Raw genomic sequence first — 22,580 nt, forward strand, 5'->3', positions numbered from 1 at the left:
GCCCAGCATGCGTTCCTTGTCGCCCACCCCACCTCTCCACCCACCACCCCGGTTCTCTCTCTCGCTCTCTCCCCCTGGAAAGAATATTGACAGTGAGTGACTGGCGGGAGCACACCGGGAATCCCACGGTGGTGGGAACCGCACCGCAGAGGCAGTGTGTGTGTGTGTGTGTGTGTGTGTGTGTGTGTGTGTGTGTGAGAGAGAGAGAGAGAGAGAGAGAGAGGGTAGGAGGAGGGCGAGATGGTGAGAAGACCGACACAGGACTCTCTGGACAGAGGGTGGGGGGTAATTTTTGCCGGGGGTGGAGAGGTGGGTCCACACGCAGACACACACACACACACACACACACACACACACACACACACACACACACACACACACACGCTTTCTCTCTCTCTCTCTCTCTCTCTCTCTCTCTCTCTCTCTCTCTCTCTCTCACACACACACACCCTCCTCCTCCCAAAATTATAATCTTTCTAAATTTGGGATGCGCGCAACATCGAGTGATCAGATGTGAGCATGGGGCGGCGGCGGTGCTGCTGCCGCTGCTGCTGAAGGATCGACGGCGTAGAAGTTGAACTTCAGCTTCTTCTTCTCAGGCGTGATCTGCTCGGCCAGCAGACAGTTTTTCCCTTCTCATTTTTTCCGTGCGCGCGCGCGCGTGTGTGTGTGTGTCTCCTGCGAAGTCCCCGTATAGTTACAGGGATGCTGACACCTGCCTGGCGCGCAGGTAACAATAAGCAGACAGCATCGCTCAGCCCTCTCCAGACACCCGGCAATCAGCGGATGAGCGGGTATGTACCGGCACGGTTCTAACATTTATCACCCTTCTCCTCTTGGAATTCAAACAGTGATGTGAATGTAGCTTTTAGATTCCAGGTGATTGGGGGGCTGCTTTTGATGATGATGATGATGATGATGATGATGATGGTGATGGTGATGGTGATGATGATGTGTGTCAGAAGCTGGGTCTTTGCGGGCAAGGTGAGTCCTAAATTTGTTCAACTGGCCTACAAAGTCCCAGTTTCTGTCTCACGTGACCCTGCGTCTTATATATACATATATGTATATATAAAAAAAGAAACAAAGGTGTGCTTCTGCTACATGCTAATAACGTATAGAATATAGGGAACAGATGGGAGGACACCGGTAGGCGGTCTCTGCAAAAACAGTCAGTGAAGGGCTGAACCTTTGAGATTAGGTCTCGCTTACGGGCCCTGCGAACGAATCTCTTAGTCATGTGATGTAATGCAGATGTGTAATGTGAGCTCTAAACAATTTTGGAGACATATAATAGCAGCTATAAAACAATAAGCTCCCTACAGACCTCTTGTTACAAAATGCAAATTCACTAAAGCTCTATTTTATTGTACCATCTCAATGAATAATAAAAAAAAAGATAAAAAACAATTTCCTCTATTCAAATGTTCCTGCTCGCCCCAGATTGGCCGATTCGTTCTAACTTTACCATTACTGCCCCTTCCAAAAGAACCGCCAGATAACCAGAGCAGAGGTTGTTCCTTTCTGATGTGACAGAGATGAACAATGCTCACATGTCAGAAGAAGAAGAAGCAAAAAAGGGAAAGAAATGTGGCTCCACATTTCTCAGCTGACCTCATTCTGGCAGACGACTCTAGATCTAAAACATTTTCAGGCCTTTTGTGCGAACCGTCACGAAAAACTCGACTCTAAAGCCATAGAACGCCGCTGATGAATGACAATCAATTGACTTCACTGCTGCTCCAATCTCGGTGAGCAGTTGGACCCGAATTGAAGCGCCGTAGCAGGAGTTTTAGACTCCGACGCAATCTAACTTTACAACACATAAAGTGGCCGTCCCAGATTATTGTGGAACGCGCATGTGGAGCTAGAAAGAAGTTGTTTTGGAGGCCAGTTTCTATATCCGTCCCGACCCCAGCGTGCCGCACATACCTGGCTAATGAATTTAGCATCCCGACACTAGATGCTTTATGCGATTAATAAAGCCAGGGGCGGCGGTGGCATCGCTGTGCTGAAGTGACACATAGGTAAGACATTCGCTGAAGCATGGGAGGTTTTTTTTTTCCTCGCTTCAACACTTAAGTCCACTGCGATTAAAAGAGTTATGAATCAGCCCTGTCCGTCCGTCCGTCCGTCCGTCCGTTTGTGCGACTGACGCGGGATCGGCCCTGTGGAGCCGTGGATCCAGCGGATCCGCAGCAGGTCGATGCTTTTCACAACCTGCCATTAATCGTTGCTCTTAATAAGATTCTGAAAGGAAAGTTCTTGACGCTTGACACGTTTTAATGAAAACGCCCTGCGACTGGAGGTGATAGCCCACTGCTAATTTGTGACCGGCATACATTATCACCGTACCGTCGCAAAAATGACACCCTAAAATCCAATATGCAAAGCAAATTCTTAAAAAAAAACCAAAAACCAGATTAATCTTCCCCCCATTAACACTGCTTATCACTACCTCGTTCAATATTTATTTAACTATTCCCAGTCAAACCCTTTTCTTGCTCTTAATTAATGGCCTTTTCCCTATTTTGTTTGTCATTTATTTATTGTAAATATGCATAATGTATTTAGGAGTGTAGCCTTATGCACCGTTACCTTTGCCGTACAGGCACTTTATGTGTTTTTTTTAAAAGACTATTAGTGTCTTTACACTGACTCAGGGGAAACGCACAAGAATTCCAGTGTACCTGTTTTAACCTCTTTTTAACTTGCACAAATGGCAATAAATCTCAAATCTAATCTTAGTTATAAATGCTGAATCCCTCCCGTTTTCGATCACAGTGACAAAACCCAGTGAGCGAGATAGGAAGAAAAAAACAAAAACCAACCCCCCCACTGCAGCCAGAAGCTCTCCATATATGCTGCAGGAGAGCAGGAGGCAGCGTGGGTATGAGAGCCGAGGGCCTAGTAAGGGAGGCTTCGCTGGAATGAGCCTGGTTTGAATAAGCTGCGTGGCTACGAGGGAGCTCTGGGATGGTCACCAAGTGCGCTGATTAAAGTTGTGATATTAAACAGCGCTGGCTGCTACCGCCTGCCAAGCCCCCCCAACACCTCCCTCCCTCTGTCTCAGTGGCATTTCGCATTGTTTTAAAAGGCCCAATCGGACCGATCTCCTGTCACTCGCCCCGCAGTGTTGCTTGTACCTTTTGTTTCAAATTTGTTCCATCTTGCCACCCCATCCCCCACCCCACATGACCGTAAAATATATCACTCTCTCCCTGCGTTTCCACAGGAGTGTTGTTGTCTTTGCCGGGGGGGGTCGCAAGGTTCAAAACGATGGCCAGAGAAATCCTTCGAACCCTTTTCGTTCGAGAATTCTGCTCTGAACTCCTTCACCCCCTCCCCCACCATCCCCTCTGTAAAAACGTCACAGCAAAAAACAAAAAAAAAACAACCAAAAAAAGCAATAAAACCCCTGCGTTTATAAATACACGATTCATAAAAACAGCAGTTGAGCCTGACCCCCCCCACCACGAAAAAGGTTAAACTTCTGGATCTGTGAGTCCTCTCCGCTTTGTCGCAGTTCGAATAAGACACCGAAGTTACCGCGCGGCCCCGGATCGCAACTCTTATAGTTTGATCTCAAAAGTTAGGAATGGGAACGGAATAAGATTAGAGAGCGAGGAAGAGAGGGAGAGGAGAGGAAGAAAAAGGCAGCAAGAAAAGTGAGGGACTTTTAGGGGCAGCTGTGTTTTATTAACCCAGTCATAATGCCCCTAAAAATCCTTATTGCTCTTGCAATGGTCAACAAATCTCATGGTTCAAAAAGTGCTTTGGATCTCCATGCTTATCCTTGATCTGTCGCTCTGCCTGGTACATGTATGTGTGTGTTGGTTGCATGAGGTTACGTTGAAGGGGGCTGGCCCTTCTGTCGAGCAAAGCGCACAATTTACAGCTTGTGTTTAAAAGTTGTGGAACATGTGAATGGCAGAAGGATGTGGCTCCCACAGGGAGCTGAACTGTGGCCAGTGGAACCTTCACTAGAAGTCTCTCAACACGTCGCGCTCATGCAGATTAGCTCCGAGTTAGAAATGGAGAAGGGATGGTGTCTTTTTGAAAAATGTCTTCCTCCCTTTCTGACGCGATCGACGCTCCCTTCTTCTGGAAGGATTCGTGAACCACGTCGTCATTGTGCTTCTGCCTCCCTAGTTTAGCATGCAGACCAGGAAGTCTGTGCGCGTCCTTCCTCTCTTCTCCGCGTTTGTGACTTTGCAAAAAGGACAAAAGTGGAAATCGGACGAGCGGCGGAGGCAGAAGTAAACAAACCCACACACACAGCGCAGGCTGGTTGGAGGAAGGGGGTGGGGGGGCAGGGTGGATTTTTTATTACATGTTGCATTTCTGTTTTTATTTTACTGTGAAGCTCTTATGAGTTCCATTGATAATGCGTCGGCGTGCGGAGGATGCGTGGGTCTGGGTGTGTGCTTGGGTGGGGGAACGGTGGGTTTTCAGTACGTGTCGCATTTCTGTTTTTATTTTACTGTGAAGCACTTTGAGATGCATTGACAATGCATGAAAGGAGCGACACAAATAAAGTTTTGATTGACTGATTGATTGATTGAAAACAGGCAGGCATGTGGTGGCGGAGCAGCTAAACAGCGGGACGGACACTGAGGGCAAGACAGGAGAACTTCCAGGGCCTGCCTGGGTGTGGCGAGGTGGGCTGCTGTGGCCGAGGAGCTCTCAGTGTTTCGGGAGTGAGTCATCGAAAGGGAGGTTGTTCCGTCGAGTGAGTTTCCCCCCTCTGGGACGGCCGCCGCCACTGAGGGAAGGAAGGAAGGAAGGACGGAAGAAAGAATCCTCTTCGTTTTGGCCGAGAAGGAGCGAGAGAGAGGGAGAGAGAGAGAGAGAGAGAGAGAGAGAGAGAGAGAGAGAGAGAGAGAGACTGAAAAAAAGGGGAGTTAGCGAAAGTGCGGACTATGACTCAGGGCCACGGAGCACATGGCAGCGGGGGAGGGAGGAATTACTCATCAGAGCATGTGGAATCTCATGCAGCTATCACAGGACTGACGGCGTGCTTCCCCTCACGGCCGCCATGCACTGCACAGCCACCGTGACCCCGCCCCCCCCCCACCACCACACCACCACCACCACCCCGGGGGGGCTCCGGAGAATAGAGAGAGGGCTGTAGTGATGGCCATGGGGGTGGTTGGGTGGGTAAGGAGGAGTGCGGGGTGGTGGGGTGGGGGGGGTGAAGTCACATGGTGCCTCTCTTTTAATAAAGCTGAAGGTTGGTCCTGTTTTGGGCGACACAAAGCCCAGAGTCACATCTGTGTGGCCGATCACAGCAATATTTCATCATTTTGTTGGGATGGGGGGGAAACACAGAAGGGCCATTCTAGCTGCGACTGATAAGAGTTTGGCAACACGGCGACACGGTGGCGCAGTGGTCAGTGCTGCCGCCTCACAGCAAGAAGGTCGTGGGTTCGATTCCGGGCCTGGGACCTTTCTGTGTGGAGTTTGCATGTTCTCCCTGTGTCTGCGTTGGTTCTCTCCGGGTTCTCCGGCTTCCTCCCACACTCCAAAATAAAACATGCGGTCAATTGAACATTCTAAATTGTCCGTAGGTGTGCATGTGAGTGTGAATGGTTGTTTGTCTCTATGTGGCCCTGCGATGAACTGGCGACTTGTCCAGGGTGTCACCCTGCCTTCGCCCTAAGACAGCTGGGATAGGCTCCAGCAGACCCCCGTGACCCTGAATTGGAATAAGCGGGTATAGAAGATGAATGAATGAATGATAAGAGTTTTACCTTTGCTGCATGCGGGAGAACATATTGAGTTTGGCCCAGTGGATCTGTTCTCCTGGTTTTTAGCGAGAGCTAACGAGAATATCGAGGAGGAGGGAGAATATTGAGTCTTTCATCTCACCTGCCTGTCTGCTTTATATTGGGAGTTTCTTAAACGTTGCAAGTCGCTACAGGTCCGTGTGCCCTCCTCGCCTGGAATTAGGCAACACTGTCAAACCTCAAAAAAATTGAACAGGGAGGTTTTGTTTTGAAGCAGAAACTGGCAGACCGGTAATGCAGTTTTAAAAAATAAAGGGGATGTATAGAAGTATAGAATAGTATAAAATAGAAAGTATAGAATGTTTAGATTTGACACTGGTAGGAGGTGTGTCACTGCGGGGTGTAGCGGCAAGGTTATGCAATGGCACTCACCTGTGCACCTCTGATGGCTTGATGTGGGGTGAGAGTCGGTGCTTTGCTCAATGAAGATCGCTGTATATGTTTTATCTTTGTTTATTAGTGGGAATTCATCAGCAATTGGAGCTTATTGTAATGACAAATAAAGTAGTTAACAAAACCTCGAGACAAGATTGGATTTGGATTTTTCGTGTAAAGCAATTATTCCCCGTGTTTAGCCCACAGCGGCTGATTGATTTACTGGTTGCCAGTTAGCTGCAATAGGGGACATTGAAAGAGCAGTGGCTCAGTTCTCACAAAACGGCCCCTATGAAGGCGGATGACGAAGTTACCCCGGTGCAGTGATGAAACAAAGAAGGCTAGCATTAGAGTAGCGTTAGCGCTGTTAGCTTGTAGCTTGACCATGTGGCTACATGGGACTGAGCTGTATTGCGCGGCCACATTTTCCATTGTTTTGTTTTAGAAGTGCTTACGCAGCAAAAAGTCACTCGGTGAACCGCGGCAGCATGACTGAACAGGTGATGGGGACACGCCCTCCTGATTGGTCGAGCCCCTTTGCACTACAGCAGCGTTAGCATCGTGTGGGTTTTTCAGCACCTCGGCTCCCCTCCAACCCACAGCAAACACGGCAGACAAAAGCAGTGGGGAGGTTTGGGGGTGAGTGGGTGCGTGGGGGCTCGATAGACTCGAGCAGACTTACTTGGATCCTTTCTGCGCTCCCTTTAAAAAAAACAGGAGAATGAACTCTCTTGACCTGCTTTTAGCCAATCATCCAGTGACTGCGGGCTTTTGGTATGAGTAGAATAAACAGAGAGGAGAGTAATCGAGTGTTGCACATGTGCGATGGCTAGTTCTTGAAAATACCTTAAGCCAGATTAATGTGATGCTGCTGCTGCTGCTGCTGCTGCTGCTGCTGCTGCGTTCTACTGCCATGGTCGGTGGTCTTGACAAGGGTTAAAATTGTAAAAAAGAAAATAAATCATGTGATTGTTTTTGGAGAAATAAAATGGGTTGTGTGAATTTAAGATGTTGAACTTAAGTTGCTCATAACGTTAAACAGAGTTTTGAATTAGTGGTAAAAGAACATCAAACTTAACCCACCTCTGAATTTCTATAAATGGACAGATTTTGCCTTAAAGCAAAAGTGTTGCATGAATTGGCAAATGTGAGTTTGTCTGCTAAGCCTGTTGAGTAACAGTGGCACCTTAGCAGCAGTTTCTTTGTTTGTGGCTGTACAGGATGTGTTCAGGCATAATGTGAGCTCAGTGCCAAATGCAGTTATTTGCTTAGCGCCTAAAGAGGACCTACATGAATTTGAGAAGTTAAGAAATGATCCAAGATTAGTCCTACACGTGCATAAACAACCTAACTGAAACCCTGTTTGAGTGCCATACAGTTAAAAAAAGAGACTTGACAGTGAATTTGGTTCAGCGTGAATTGTTCCGTGAGGAGTGAGAACATAAACATTCTGCATGTGTCAGTGAAACAGCTTACATAAAATTTGTCTGAGTAATCTGTGAAAGCAAAATATATATATATATTTTTTTCCCATAGTGTGATGCAACAGTAACTTTTTACTTCCAGACCAGTAATTGGTTTTCTCATCTGATGGGGCCACAGATGTTTCCCGTCAAACCGCTTTCACACGACGCCAAAAACACCTGAGTGGCTACGAACATTGAGACGGTGGTGCAGTCCATTCAAGCTACGCCTTAGCAAAGAAAATAAATCTTGCTGTATTTATAAGTGTCTTTTGCGAGCCACCTGACAAAATGATTTGAGGTCGGTATCCACCTGTGGATTCCAGTGCTAATACATAAACTCAGAAATTCCACTTGATCCCTCTGGAACAGGTTGTGCTGCACTCTGGGTTCGGCCGACTGGATGCTCAGACTCCTGGGCTTCAGTGTGAGCTGCAGAAGGTGTTTTTGTGTCAGGAACGAGTCCCGCAGTCTCGGGGGTTTCACTTCCGTCCTGTGACACACACTCTGGCTCTTCAGCCCCATCTTTAACAGTTTGCTTTTTACATTTTTTTAAACACAAAATGTCAAACCTGCTCAAAGATAAACAACATTCTTGACATCTCCTGGTATTTCCTTCAGTCGAGTCCTTGGCCTTATCTTCCCTGGGACGCCTTCGTGGCTGTGTTTGCTTTTACATCAGCATCGTGTTGATTCACGCTTTTTCCTCCGTGGTGCTGCGTGTGCCGCGCAAAAGCAACTGTTATGAGTCTTTTCCTCCCTCGGTTCCTCGCTTTGTATGAAAGGGATTCAGTTGGTCCTCTGCTGATCTGGTGTCTGTGATGGACATCTATACATATACATATATACTCCATAGAAAGTGGGCGTTTTTAATTTTGTGGAATAATTCTGGGTTGTGACTTCATGATAAGGAAAAAAATGTGGGTCCTGAGACTCCACCAGTTGAGAAGCACTGCTTCGTACTGTAAACCCTCGACTGTGTCCACTGATGTTGAGCTGGGTGCGCTCGCAGGCAGAGATGCCTTTTAGAAAGAAACCTTTGGTGTTTGAAACATGTTTTTTTTTTGTAGTATGTGCTCGTATGTAAAGGTGAGGAGAAGTGGTGTGTTTGTTTGTTTGTGCGGAAGGATCACTTGCCAAGGTAGCACTCCCACTGCTGGAGAAACCTGCCAACTCAACCTGCGGCGTCGACTCTTTCACTGTTGAACCTTCTTTGTGAAGTTTTTTTTTTGTCCTCCGTCATACCTGCTCCTTCGCAACAGCCGAGTGCGTAAACGCCGAACTGCGGTTGGCCTATTTTATACTTGTTTGGGAAGGCAAATCTAAGGCCCCGTTGACACGAGGACGGGTTTCTCTGAAAACGCAGAAATATTTAGCCGGTTCGGCCTCGCGTTTACACGAAGACGGCGTTTTCACTGAAATCGCGCAGACCGAAACCGCACATTTTCGAAAACGCTCCTCAGGGTGGATACATTTGAAAAGGCCGCCTTGCCCTTGAAACCCATCTTTATTGGAAATGCTGATGTCACAGCTCTAAACAGCCCACCACGCCTTGAAACCTGAGCGGCCGCGAGTCGCAGATGGCCACTCACAACAACAACAGCGTCAGGCAACAGACTTGTTACTGCTACTAATGACCAGCCTGCAGTCTTCCATTTATCTCCACTACAACAAACCGCAAACAGTAGTGAATAATAACAAACGGTGCTCGTGGATCGATCGTGGATTGTGTGCAAAATGAAAATAAACACATCGAAAGCGTTTTGCAAACCTCTTGTTTTACTTTTTATTGATTTTCTTTTGGTTCAGCAGCCTGGGACATTGAGGCAGGAAACCTAAATGACAAAAATATGATATAATATAATATAACGAACATTTACTGGCACGACTTCCAGTCATCCTTAACATGGAATTTTTACGGCTTTGTGTTCTACAGTAACTGGAAGCAGCCACACCGTCTTTTCATGAGCAGTCTTTTTTCTGTTCTCAGTGCCGCTAATGTTGTTAGCGAGCTGCTGCTTCTGTAAACATGGCGTGCTTCAGGTGTTCTTCTCCTTCTTCCGCCTTCAGGGAGAAAACTTCCAGCGCCACACCAGGCCTGGCACACTGCATCGTTTTCATACGGCTTTGTGTAAATGCATTTTTGAAAATGTGCTATCTAACTATCGTTCGTTCGTAGTTTGTCCTCATAGAGTTGCCGTATGCGACGGCGTCGACAATGGCGGAAGCCCCGAACAGATCTCGTTGCCTTCCAGACACCGCTAAGCCAATGACAGTTCATTGCCACGTCATTGAAATTGCCGGAAATCGCGATTGAAATCGCCGGAAATGGCGGACCCCGGACAGATTCCGTAGGCCGGACAGATTTTGTGCCTACACCGCGTCCGTCAATGCTACAACTGCGGCTAACAAGGCGTTAATAGATCCATTAGCAGCTAATCAGGGCCGTGACGGAGCCCCGTATCGCACGCTGCTCTTCTGTCCATGGTTTAACTCTCGCCGTCTGCGCCAAGCAAATATCCTCCCGTCCAGAGGACGACCGTGCCAAGGTTGGCTTTGAGAAAATGACAAATTAAGGGAAAACCCATCTTCACCTAAACCTCCTTCTATGACTGAAGGGGGAGGAGGCTCTGCAGGTTGTTCGACGCGCTCGGAAAACATCCCTTGGCTGCTTTGTTTTGGGTCTTTGTAGTTGGTCGTTGTTTTTTTTGAATATATATTTATTTTTCAAACAAAAAGACGCGTGTGTGCGCTGAGACCCTTTGACGCTCTTCGGTGCTTAGAGTATTGATCTGCATTTGCAACTGCATCTCTCCTTTCAGTCGCAACCTTTGCAGCTGATGTGGACATACAGTAGATGAATTGAGTGCATCTGTGGCGCACGCCGTGTAAAGTGTCAGATTCTGGGCTGTGTTTTGGTTGGCATTTGTTTTTTTTGTATTTTTTGTGGGCCTCAGGAGTGCGTTAAGGGTAGAAGAGATCCTTCTGGGAAGTTTCCTGTCGTTTTGTGCTAAGAACAAGAAGGCAGTGCTTGTGCGACTCCACAACAAACAGTTTTTTTCCTCTTTCATTCTGCCTTGTTTTTTGTTTGAACCCATCCTTGTGGTTTGAGCAGTGGAGGTGTCTGAAGTGACTCTGAAGTAGCATTTTAACTGAATTTAGTTAAAATTTTCAGTCAAGTCAAAGGTTTGATTGCTGAACTCGCTGACGTCTTATCTCCCTTAAAAGCGAGATGTTATTTTGTTTAAGATATTAGGTACGTATCAGCTTAGTGTTATTTAATAACTCTTAGAAAGGGAGAATGGCCTGTGTGTCCGGGGAACGAATTGATCGACCAGAATCTTGTTGTGTCACTTCAAACCGTTTTTTAAGCATTTCATTCAAAACAAAACAATATTGTCTAGTTTAAAATGGAATGAAAATACCCCAGATTTCACTGATAATTCTGAACCAAGTGTGCAGTTTTCTCTTGTAAAACAAGATTTTCATTTTTAGTTATTCGCTGTTTAAACTGACCAACTTGAATCGCAACCTTCCCTTCGTATCCTGATAAAACCACTTGGTCCTTACAACCTGAAACATTCTTTATTTGAGCAGGCTGAGATGTAGAAAATGACATGCAGGATGTTGAATAGTACCTACGACTTATTCGACTTGAATGCATTAGTGCACGCTGGCAATGTGAGAGCCGGCTGACGGCTGAGTCAGCCTTTGAAGAACAGTCAGTTGTTCCAGATGCCACACCGTTTGCCTCAGAAAATAAAATGAGGATACTTCTCCTTGCAAACAGCCCACAGCTGTTGGTTTGGGTTAATATTGCCATGATTCTCTGTCTAAAGTCTGGTCCTGCCACACATATATGAAGCACCAGCAGGAACATCTATAGGCCATTTACATGCTTCATGGAACACATACCCACATCTAATCCCAGTGTGTTATTTCACTCTTTTAAAACCTCTCATCATTTTTTAAAAGTATTTAATTTCTGGAGAATAAGCAAGAAAGGGGCCATAAAAGTCTTTTGTTGCTTCTGTTGATTTATTTGAACTCTGTTGATATAAATGTTAATGGTGTTGTTCTTTCCCGCTACACTTAATCTGTAAAACTAGAACATATTAGGAAACTCTGGCACAGTGTGTGAAACAGGAGTTTATCACATTACTGTTGACTTTCACATTTCCAATATCTTCACACAACTGTCCAGCGACTGCGTGTAAAAACAAAAAGGAAATGCTAGTTAAAAGTTTAAGCAAGAAGGTCTCAGAAACTTAGCTGTAAATTAAAACCATATTTATGATCATTGACCAAGTTTCATTGTGCCATTGTGGTTGGCTGTTAGTGAAAGGCGCCCTGCATTTCATCCATTTCTCACATTAACAGGACGCCTTAAAATGAGTGACAGAAATGAAAAGTGTTATTACAGTGTAGAAAACTCTGCTTTGCTGGTGTTTCCATAGTCAGTTAGTGACCTAGAAGTGACCAAAGCTCCATATAGCAAATGTGGAAGGTATATCAGCCTGTCAGTTTTAAGCTGATAGAGAGTGGTTTTCCAGGAGGCTGCAAACAGAGGGCAAAATGTGCTGTTTTCTGGAGACTTGTACAGTATTTGGTCACAGGAAGGAAACAAAGATCAGGAAGTGAGTACAATAAGTGACGTCTATGTTCAGTTTTTTTTCTGTGATATTGATGATATCATGCTGGTGATACTTGCAAGATGGCTCTCCACGCCAATCCATTTTTGGCACGTGTCAAATAGAATACTCAAGAGTGGGTGCAGATGAAAAACAGAAGTAAGAATATTGACTGCAAGCAAAATGACATTCCCACGACAGCTGCGCCGTGCTGCTCAGCGAACCAGACGTCAAGACGATGCAATTGCCAAATTTGGTGTGTCTGTGAACATGGCATTGACATTTGTAATTGTGTCAGTTAGAAAAAAAATTTGTGTTTGTAGTTTCACACATTTTATTAATGCAAATGATCTGCACCCACAAAGCGAGACTTCACTTTCATTCTGAGTGGCACCCGAAAAACAAAAAAAAAAAACCCCAAAAAAACAAATCAGCAATTCCTCTTCAAAAAAAAGACAGCAGCTTCGCCATTTATCAAAAGCCGTTAGAAACTGTTTTCCATTCCCTCGTGGCTGCGCAAGCATCTGTAGTCCTTCTACTGAGATTAACAGGAGGTGGGTTTTATTTTGTCTGTTTACGTGGGAGTGAAAGGTGGAAGTTGTCGTTTTCATAAAAACAGCTTGATAGCGAACCACCTAATCACCCCTTGACAGTCATAAGTACAGTCCTGGACCCCCCCCTCCCTTTTTTTTTTATTTTTTTAAAGTATGGAATGGTGTACTTTTAGATTTACAGCCTCGGGGTTGCCGGTGCAAGTGGAGCTGGAGCAGAGTGGTGCAGAGCGCTCCTCCCTCCAGGCCTCTCGGCCCTCTTCTGCTCCCACCTCAACGCTCGTGCACTGACTGTATGCAAGCAATGCTAAATCTCTGCTGCTCCCACTGAGCATATGGAAACAAGTAGTCAGACCCCCCCACACACACATCCCTTCCTACTATTATGAAAAGGTAGGGTAGCAGCTGTACAGCGTTCAGTTCCAGGTGACGGGGGGGTGTTTTAGCTGCGAGTGCGTAAATATAGAACGGAAGAATAGAATCCACATGTGTTTTTTGAAGCTGACGCCTCCTTGCAGACTTGAGACAGAAAAAAAAGCTTCTGATGTTTTGGTGGCCTAGCAACATATTGATAGAACTTGACTTGACTTATGTTGGTCCAGTGCGGCGGTCCTGTGAAAGCTTTTACAATACAGATCAATGTTGTTTCCAAAAAGAGCCCTGCTCTGAACTCTGGACACCCCATCAAGCTTCAAATCTGCCGCCTTCACTTCTCTTACCTACTGTACATGCGTGCACACATGTGTGTGTCTTTAGGCCCATAGCCATGGATATCTGGGCCTGTAATCACTTACTCTATAGAATCTATACAGTGCAATGTGTGGACTGTGTACAAGTGATCTGATGGCTTGCTTACATTTTATCAAGATATTTTTAGTTTTCTACAAAAAAAAAATGAAGTCATGCTCACGGTTAGGAATCGTCAATGTCTGAGAGTAAAATAATAAAAAAAAAAAACGTGACAGGACTACAGAACTCATGCGACAAAAGTTAGTGGCGGACTTGTTTACGTGTACCTGTCCTTTGAGAAACACATAAATCTCCCTCCAAGCAGGAGGGGAGGATGTATTTAATGAAGCCGTGGGCTTAATTTAGGTCAAAGCCTTTTCAGTATGTGTCACCTAACCCCCAACAATCTCAACACATATCACGGGAGGCGTTAGCGTGTGACTATGTTTACCCACTCGGGCCGCTTATTAGGTGGAGAATTTTGCACGTCGCCGTGGCCTCTGCTCCTACCTGGTGAACAATAATAGCAGCAGGTTTATGATGGGGAACTCAACCACGATGCCTATCAATACTTGGTGTTGAGGGAAGGAAAATCGCACCAACGCTGCCCAACACTAACAACATTAATAATCTTTCTAACAAAATTGGCTTTGTTTAATCCTCTTATTGCCGTTGCCAACTCAAACAGCAACAGCGAAAGATGAATGCGAGCGGGCCGCTGCCAAAGCTTCGCTTTCACCCACGGCTGTTTCAGCAGCACGTGCAGGGGTCACCTTCCTTCTTCTTGGAGTCGCAGAAATATGTCCATGAGCATGAAAACCAAAATCTCTATTCCCATCTGTTCAAACTGGCTGCCTTTAAGTTGCAACGCATATGAGTGCATTTTTTTTCCTTACGTATCGATGCCTCTGTTTCACGTCTTAATAGACGGATGTGTCGAACTGACCGGAGTGGAGAATTAAGACGAGACTCGGGATTAACGATCGGTCTGGTAGAGCGTTAAGTGAAGGTGCTCTGTCTGGTAGGGCGCTGAAAGGAGAGACACGAGCTGCAACTGGTCACAGATGGAAAGAAAGAAAGACCACACAGCAGCTCAGACAGATCAGGTTGTCACAGACCATATTTAAAATCTGGGTCAGAGCCCAGGCCGTAACCTCTCTCTCTCTCTCTCTCTCTCTCACTCTGCACCAGGCTCCTCTCTGCTCCCCACTTCTCCATCCCGCTCACCCCCACTTTACCTTCCCCCCCACACAGTCTTCTCAGTGGCTATACGTGTCTTCCCGTCTTCATTTCACCCAGGTCAGGGGTGGAAAACTCACTCTGACCGAGGGCCAACGTCAACATTACAGTTGCCCTCGAAAGGTCGGCTGTGACTGTCACACTGTTCAAATGGAATCACTACTTAAGTCTGTAAAAGAACTGTCTCCACGTTGGATTATTATCCATTCAAGTTGCCAGCATTGTATGTGAATTTGCATCTTTGCAAAAATCTACAAAATGCTCACAGTTCTGTTTATATAATATAAACTCTTTACACTTTGTAGAGAAGACACCCACAATGCTACATCGATCGAACATCAAATGTTTTCAGTAAACGCCAAACATCATCAAAGATCTGATAATTTGACCCTTTTGCAAAACTTTAATTACATAATTCCTTCATTCTGCAACATTTTTTTTCTCTTTGTGGAGATCTTTTGGGATTTTTGTGGGTATTTCTCAACTCCACTTGTTAAAAGCCAGGAATCTAGTGGTTGTCACTCTGTGGGTCATAAAAGTGAATATCCATTGTGGGAATGTAAGTTGCTTTTCAATGTGCACTTTAGCCCAGCGTAGACTTTTTATTTTAAGACACCTAATGCGCCTTTTAAGCTCTCGCAGGCCACATAAAATGACACGGCAGGCCGTATTTGGCCCGCCGGCCTCGTGTTTGAAACGTGTATCTAGTTCTTCTATTCCTTCTTCTTTCCTTTGCGCAGTGCCCAGCGTGTGCTGAATAAAGCATCTGCAAAAGCAGCGCACCCCTGCCCCTCGCTTGCGTCTTAAGATAAAATTGGCAGATCAGGCAAATACCTCATCCTCAGAAATACCTTTCTTGTGTCTGGTTGTGTTACAGTTACATTTAACATGCTTCTGTTGTCTGGACAGGCTCTCTCATGTTACATCCTAGAGGAAGTGCTCTCGACCCAGCTACGGAGGTCTTTGGCTGATCGGCATCTGCATAACTGGGGCTATTGATAGTGTAAACCTGTGTGTTTTAATCTTTTTTGAGCTGCCGCACATTTTTTACGTTGATAATATCCCATGGCACACCACCAACCAAAACTATTATAAAATGTCACTAATTTAGCCTAATAACGACATTATAGTCCCTTAATTTATTAATAGTCCAGCAGTGTGAAGCCTGGGCGAAATTGACGGAGGAAAACCAGCTTACATAAGCTTTTAAAGCACCATCAGTTGACAGTGGAAAGTTATTATTTCGTTTTAGAACAATTAAATGAAACTGAACAGTTTTCACTGCACACCTGACATTATCTCACGGTACGCTAGTGTGCTGCGGCACAGTGGTTGAAAAACACTGGTTGAAGCAACTGTTTTGTCAAGGGTTTTTTCCCCCATTAAATGCCATTTGCTGGTTTAAGTTTAAAAATTAAAATTCGTACATTGAAGTGGTTCCGGTCTTTTGTGACAGATTGGAGTTTCCCCATCCATATAGGAAGTTGTTCCTCAAAGATTAGCATGCTAACTTGCGGCGTCCCCCAGGGCACGGTTCTTGGCCTCACCTCAGTCTCTTCAAATGATCTTCCCCTTTGTCAGTTTGTCATTCTGTTCCAAATCAGGCTTTACTACAGTCTGTGCAGCACAGTCCAAAACATGTATGTGGCTAAACTGTGTTAACTGAAAAGAAGTGTTGTCATTGAGTTGACTGATCTGCCAAGCACTCAAACCTGTGTCCCTGTTGCCCCACTGTTCTCTTCACTTTCAGTGTTCTTTCTTTGTTGAAACTCTCCTCTGTTTTTTCCACTTGTACTCAGTGTGTGTCGTCTCATTTGACAGACAGATTTCCTCTGTAGTTTAGCCCCATTTCTTTTAGCAAAGACCGAAAGCCAAGATTTAAGGGCCATCCCAATCATTGTGACTTAGGGGGTGAGACCCCTGAATGTTGAACATCTTGACTGGATTATTGTAGTTCTTTGTGTGTGTGGCTTCGACCAGTCATTCATTCAGTGATGAGTCGAGAATGCAGCCGCATATATATTCTTACAGCAGAGAAAGCGTGATCACATCCAGCTGCAATGGGCAACCTCTACTGTAATGGCCTCATGTCTGTCGCACGACTGTTTGTATTGCTTTGTCGGTCTAAATGTACTCGCACTACTTTTCTACATGAACTTTGCATGCACGCATCGGCTCTAACTCATGGCTCACCGCTACATATCAGATCTGCCGCAACTTTAACAAATCAGATCATTGATGTGAACCCAGTCTCTTTACTTTAGGCTTCCCTTTCAAACAACACACATATTTGGCCAGTTATTGCTTTACTTTGGTATAGACTTTGTACCATCTGCCAGAGTTTTTCTCTTGTTGTTATTGTGATGATGAATAATTATTTGTTTTATGTGGCAAGTAGGGCTTTTTATAATATGGTTTGATGCACATACACTTATAAGAATATCACAGACTGAATGCAGGATAAACATTTGAACAATGCAGGTTCATATATGAAGGTGTTTTTTTTAGAGAGCAAAATGATAATGTATTCTATTTTTGTTATTTAGTGACATATCTGAGTTGCTGAAGTTTGCTAAATTGTGTCCTTTAATGGAGGTTTCATTCAGGTTTGTGCAGTGATAGAAAAAGTCCAACATTCTACAACGATTTTTCTTGCTGGGTTTTCCATGAGTCCTCAGTCCAGGTCAAATAGCCCACAAATTTGTTGGCTGAAGCGCAGGACTATTCCTGTAAGCTATGACATTATAAATTAACACTCAGTGCATGTGGTTTGGGAAATGTGATGCATTTGCTGCTTGAAAACCATTAGGGAGTCAGTGATAGAGGCTGATTCAAGAGTTAAGAATAACCTCAGTGAGGAAAGGTAGACCTGGCAGTGCTGCAGCATCGTTTTGACAGTGCAGTGCACCCCCCCCGCCCCGCTAACAATGCATTATATGGAAATGGCGAACAACGTGCAAATAGACTGGCATAAATATCTGTTGCTTCTCTTTTCAGCCCAGAACCTTTTGTGGAGCTATCACGGCTGCCAGTAAAAACGCACCATGACTTTGTCCCCGTCTTTGGTGCCGAAGGCCGCTCCGCGAGGAGTTTTCTCGAGCGCCTCTCGAGTCTGACATGGAGATGGGCCCACTGCCACCAGTGGAGTCGAGCCGAGGTGCCGAGACGCTCGAGAGCTTTGCTGAGACCTGCCAGACCCACGGTTCCGCCTGCCAGGGGCCTCGGCGGCAGTCAGAGTGAATTACATCCCCATGGTTGTGACACACACATGTCACACACATGTCACAACCACGCTAATGAAGACCTACACACACACACACACACACACACACACACACACACACACACGTGTGTCACTCAAGGCATCAAAACTATGAATGAACACATATGAAATATGTATTAAACAAAACAGTGTGAAATAACTCGATAAGTTTTATATTTTAGATGATCTAGAATAGCCACCCTTCATGTAAAATTTAAATAACATAAGATATTTAGATATTTCACATTTTTTTTCTCTTGCCACATTAGTCCACATATCTTGGTCATATATTATATGTTATACGATGTCTTCAGTGTGTGTCTACAGTGTAGGAAGTAGTAAAGATAAAGAACAACAGGTGTGTCCAAAGCTTTGACTGGTGGTGTATAGTAAGCAAACAGGCATAAAGGCACAAACTCCTCCCCAAAAAAGGCCTCTGAACACACAACTTGCAAGCAAAGCCAGCCCCTCCTCCCCCAACATATTTTTGCAAATTTAAGTGATGCTGCTTCTCTTACAGGAGCTCCATCTGTCTGGACGACTCTCGGGTCAAGGTCGGGCAGCTGCCGAATCAGCCACATTGATCCGTCTGGGTAAACAATCAAAGTGTAAATGAGTGTGCTTGCTGTTATTGGGCTTAACTGGCCGCATGTGTCTGCCTGTTTGTGAGGGAGTGCTACCGTAATGTGACAACACATATACATGTGTCAAAGGAAGTTGTGATTGGTGTTTACGTGAACCACTCTGCGCTCTCCACTCTGCGGAAATAGATCTGCAACCAGCCGTTCATTTAGATTCCATTTTGAGTGTGTGTGTGTGTGTGTGTGTGTGTGTGTGTGTGTGTGTGTGTGTGTGTGTGTGTATGTGCGCGCTAGAGTCTTTTTTTTTTTTTTTTAATGGAAACCAGCCAACGTAAGCAAAGCAATGTTCCATTCCTATGTGATGACATGTACACAGATGAAATCTCCGCACTGTGTTTGTGTCTGCTCTGTCAACTCAACTATGGCTATTTTCATGTTTACATTGTTTAACAGTTACATGTTTTCCTTTGGGTAAATTTTGTGGTGTCCTGCCCTCACAAGTACATTTTATCCTTTTAAGAGGAATTAGTGCCGGGACACAGAGGGCTGTTTTCTCAGCTGACACAAAGTGAGAAACTAAAAGGTTACTGTGGTTACATTTGCGCCGCCTCTGTTTACAGCCCGAGAGCAGTATTTAGTGGAGAAAATGAATTGTATTGTAAACGCTATATTACCACAGGGCGAAGTTCCAATGAGGAAGTGACCACATGGACAAATGTCAATTCCCCCACCCCCCTCGCCCGCCACTTCCGAAGCACAATTTGATTCTGTCAACGTTATTAGCAAACAATTTGACTAAAATCACTCACTAAACATCAGGTTTTTGTTTTTTTTGGAAATAATCTGCTTTTTTTTCCCTCAAAAAATAAAGCCAACTTGAATGTTCTCAAAACTGCAGGTACTTAAAGTCCCAGTTTTATGGTCGCCCCCTTTAGCGAGTGCTCCTGAGACCCCGTACACCTAAGACTTAACACCTAACTAAACAAATAGAAGCTTTCAACGAAGTGGTGACTCCGTCTTCAGCTTTTTGACGATAGCACGCTGTCAGTTATCATCAGAGACGTTCTACCTGTGTACCAGTGTGAACCTGTGCCAGTCAAACAAAAAACTGCTTGTCGAAAAACACGTTTCACTTTCTTTGCAAACCTTTTGTTTTTTTTTTTACAATATTTGTCTTTTCCCCCCTGTAATTTCTGGACAGCAATAGTCTGCTGGCCTTGTTTGCTCGCCTCGTATCGGCTTTAACATTGTGTGCGAGAGCGGCTGTAGCGCCTGTGTCTACATTAGACTTGGAATGTCCATGTGAGTTGAACAGAACGAGGCGTGGGTGTGGAATAAGAGTCCCTGAGAGCAGAGTTAAGGTCTTGAAAGTACTAAAAAGCCCCGACCTGGGCCGGGTACACCCACTCACTGGGATGTGGCAGTTGTCTGCAATTCCATCATATGCTTCCAGACTTTGGAAATTTTAGCTTGTATAGTAAATAGAGGCAGAGGGAAAGAGAATGAATGGGATATCAATTAAAGCGTAATTATAATTTTCTTCGGAGTAAAGGGAAAACAAAATGTCCTCGGCCACGGATGTCACTTTGTCTGCCCCTCAAACAAACGCCAGCAAACGCGTCCTTGTTTTCTTGTGTCGCTCGACACGCAATGAGGAGCACATGACTTAAATCGAGTGCGGTGCATGACCTCTTATCGGACAAAGCGTCCCACAGTGGAAGAGAGCTGGCGGGCCAGACAGTGTGTCCCTGCCCCTCGGCAGTCATGAGGTCTCCATCCCGTTCGCTACGCCTCGTCTCGTGGTTCAAAGATCATAAAAGTTTGCCGGCATCAATAAATCGGCTGCTTAGCCTAAGGAAGTTTCCTTTAATTGGTGGAGGAGGAGTGAAACACTTTTTTCTGTTTTAAAGATTTTTTTATAAAGTTGTGCAAGAATGAGACTTTTGAATGTTTGTTCACCCCGTGAAAGTCTCAGCCATGGGGCCTGTCTACCCTGAAGGCCTAAAATAAACTGAGTCTTACTGACTTGAATGCATTCGCTTTGACTGGAGATGCATCCTGTCTTATCTCTTGGCCTCTCATCTCCACATCTCTGATCTCCAGCAGCGCCGATGCTTTACTCTTGAAAACCGCTCACGAAGTGTGCGGCTCTGTACTTACGGACGAACCGTTTAGGCTAATGTGGCCTCGTAAGTTTTATGTGCCGGTAGTTAAAATGCTTTGGTCGGCATTAAAATGGCCATGAAAGCCACTCGGTCCAAGAAGGTATCTTTTTCAGAAATCGCCGAAACGGCGACCAATGAAAAGCGAAGGTGAGGGCAGTTAACTTTTACTACTTAATGTCCTTCCAATGTTCCCGCTCTGATTTGGCTGGTGGCTGTAACAGGGATGGAAAAATGTAACTGAGGTGGTAAACGAAACCGAGCAGAAACATGTTCGAACACAAGTCTCCAGTGTGTGTTTGTGTGTGTGTGTGTGTGTGTGTGTGTGTGTGTGTAAAACCCTGCTGTCCCATGACCAGGAAGCGTCAGTGAGAGGGAATGCCCCCCTCCCGGCCGGACTCTTGAAATAAGAGGAGTGTTCGCTAACACAAGGTTACTGACTTTATATGCTGTGGAGTCATGAAAAGGATCAATTGTGTAAGCGTGAGTGTTGATGGCTGCGTAATAAATCAGATGAGAGGAGCTTTGAACGGAACAACGACACAAATGTGTCCGTGGCGAATCGTGCATTTGAAGAATCAAACGGTGGATCAAGACAGTCGACGGCCGGAACGTCAAACAACAGACCGGCTTTCTTATTGACGATGGTTCCGGCTGTCTAATGAAAAAAACCTCTGTAAAGTGTTTTATAGCCTTTTGTAAAGTTTTTAAATGTAAATGTTTCTTTTCCTCTCAAAATTATAAATAAAGACTAGTATGTTAAAACTTTCAATGCTGTGGATATAAATTATTTTGTAGGAAAAAAATATTATTGATTGCAATATTGTACCCAATATAACCTAAGTGCAAATGTATTAAAAAACAAAAACAAAACAACAACCCCCTTTTTGTAAACCAATAAGTCACATAAAAATGACTTGTGTGAGTATTTCATATATTTTGATTTGAATATTTATATATATTTCATTTTGTCATAATAAATCCAAAGATGTTCAGTTGTTGTTTTTCCTTAAACTAGTTTTGCTCTAACAGTTGTGCTCTGTATATTATGTATTTATGTATATATACATATATATATATGTATATATATATATTTAAAACCAAACAAAGGAAGAAGTATCAGTCATTTATTTAAGTGGAGAGCAACTGAAGCTTTAGGCCGTCTGTTAACAACAAACTGTGCTTCAGTGTTCTCGATTTTTTATTGCATATTTAGGGAGTAAAAGCACAATACACACACACACACACACACACACACACACACACACACACACACACACACACACACACAGACAGAAGACAGACGATAGAACCAGTCATAAACAATGTGATACAGAGACCTTCAGCGTCTTTTGTCCTTGTAAAACAACAGCCAAGAGGATTACAAGGTGAGTTTCTAAGTGTCGTCCTTCTTTCCACTGAACCTCTTTAACTTTGAGATCCACTGCACTTAGAACGACGTTCACAGCTTTGGGTGCACTGTCTGGTTTGTGTTGGTGCTATTCTCGTCTGAAGAATCTGCTCTGAGGTTTTTTTTTGAGGCCGCAGTTTGTCAAACCCACAAAATTCCTTCAAATACATTTTGCCAAATTATTAACTGCTGTGAACGGAGCGAAGCAGTCAAAAGTGCCTGGAAATGTCAATGGAGACTCTGGCTGAAGGGAACGGGCCCGAGTGGAAATTGATCCACTTAGGAGCAGCATGTTAGTTTGATATGAAACATTTTGACCCAATTATAATGGAACCTTGTAAAAGCCCATGACATATCTTAGCGGGAGGAGGGGGGGTGTGGGTGGGT

General features: G+C 44.8%; 1 long non-coding RNA gene across 1 annotated transcript; it reads left to right on the top strand.

Annotated features, from left to right (window-relative positions):
• The first annotated feature begins 662 nt into the window (after nucleotides 1-662).
• Nucleotides 663-21,553, top strand: LOC142899688 (uncharacterized). The gene is made up of 2 exons (XR_012928800.1): nucleotides 663-794; nucleotides 17,775-21,553. It is a non-coding gene; the product is annotated as an uncharacterized LOC142899688 (long non-coding RNA).
• Nucleotides 21,554-22,580: the final 1,027 nt, after the last annotated feature.

This window comes from Nelusetta ayraudi, unplaced genomic scaffold (genome assembly GCF_046127955.1).
Source record: "Nelusetta ayraudi isolate G7.1 ecotype Tasmania unplaced genomic scaffold, CSIRO-AGI_Nayr_v1 ptg000004l, whole genome shotgun sequence".
Taxonomy (NCBI): Eukaryota; Metazoa; Chordata; class Actinopteri; order Tetraodontiformes; family Monacanthidae; genus Nelusetta; species Nelusetta ayraudi.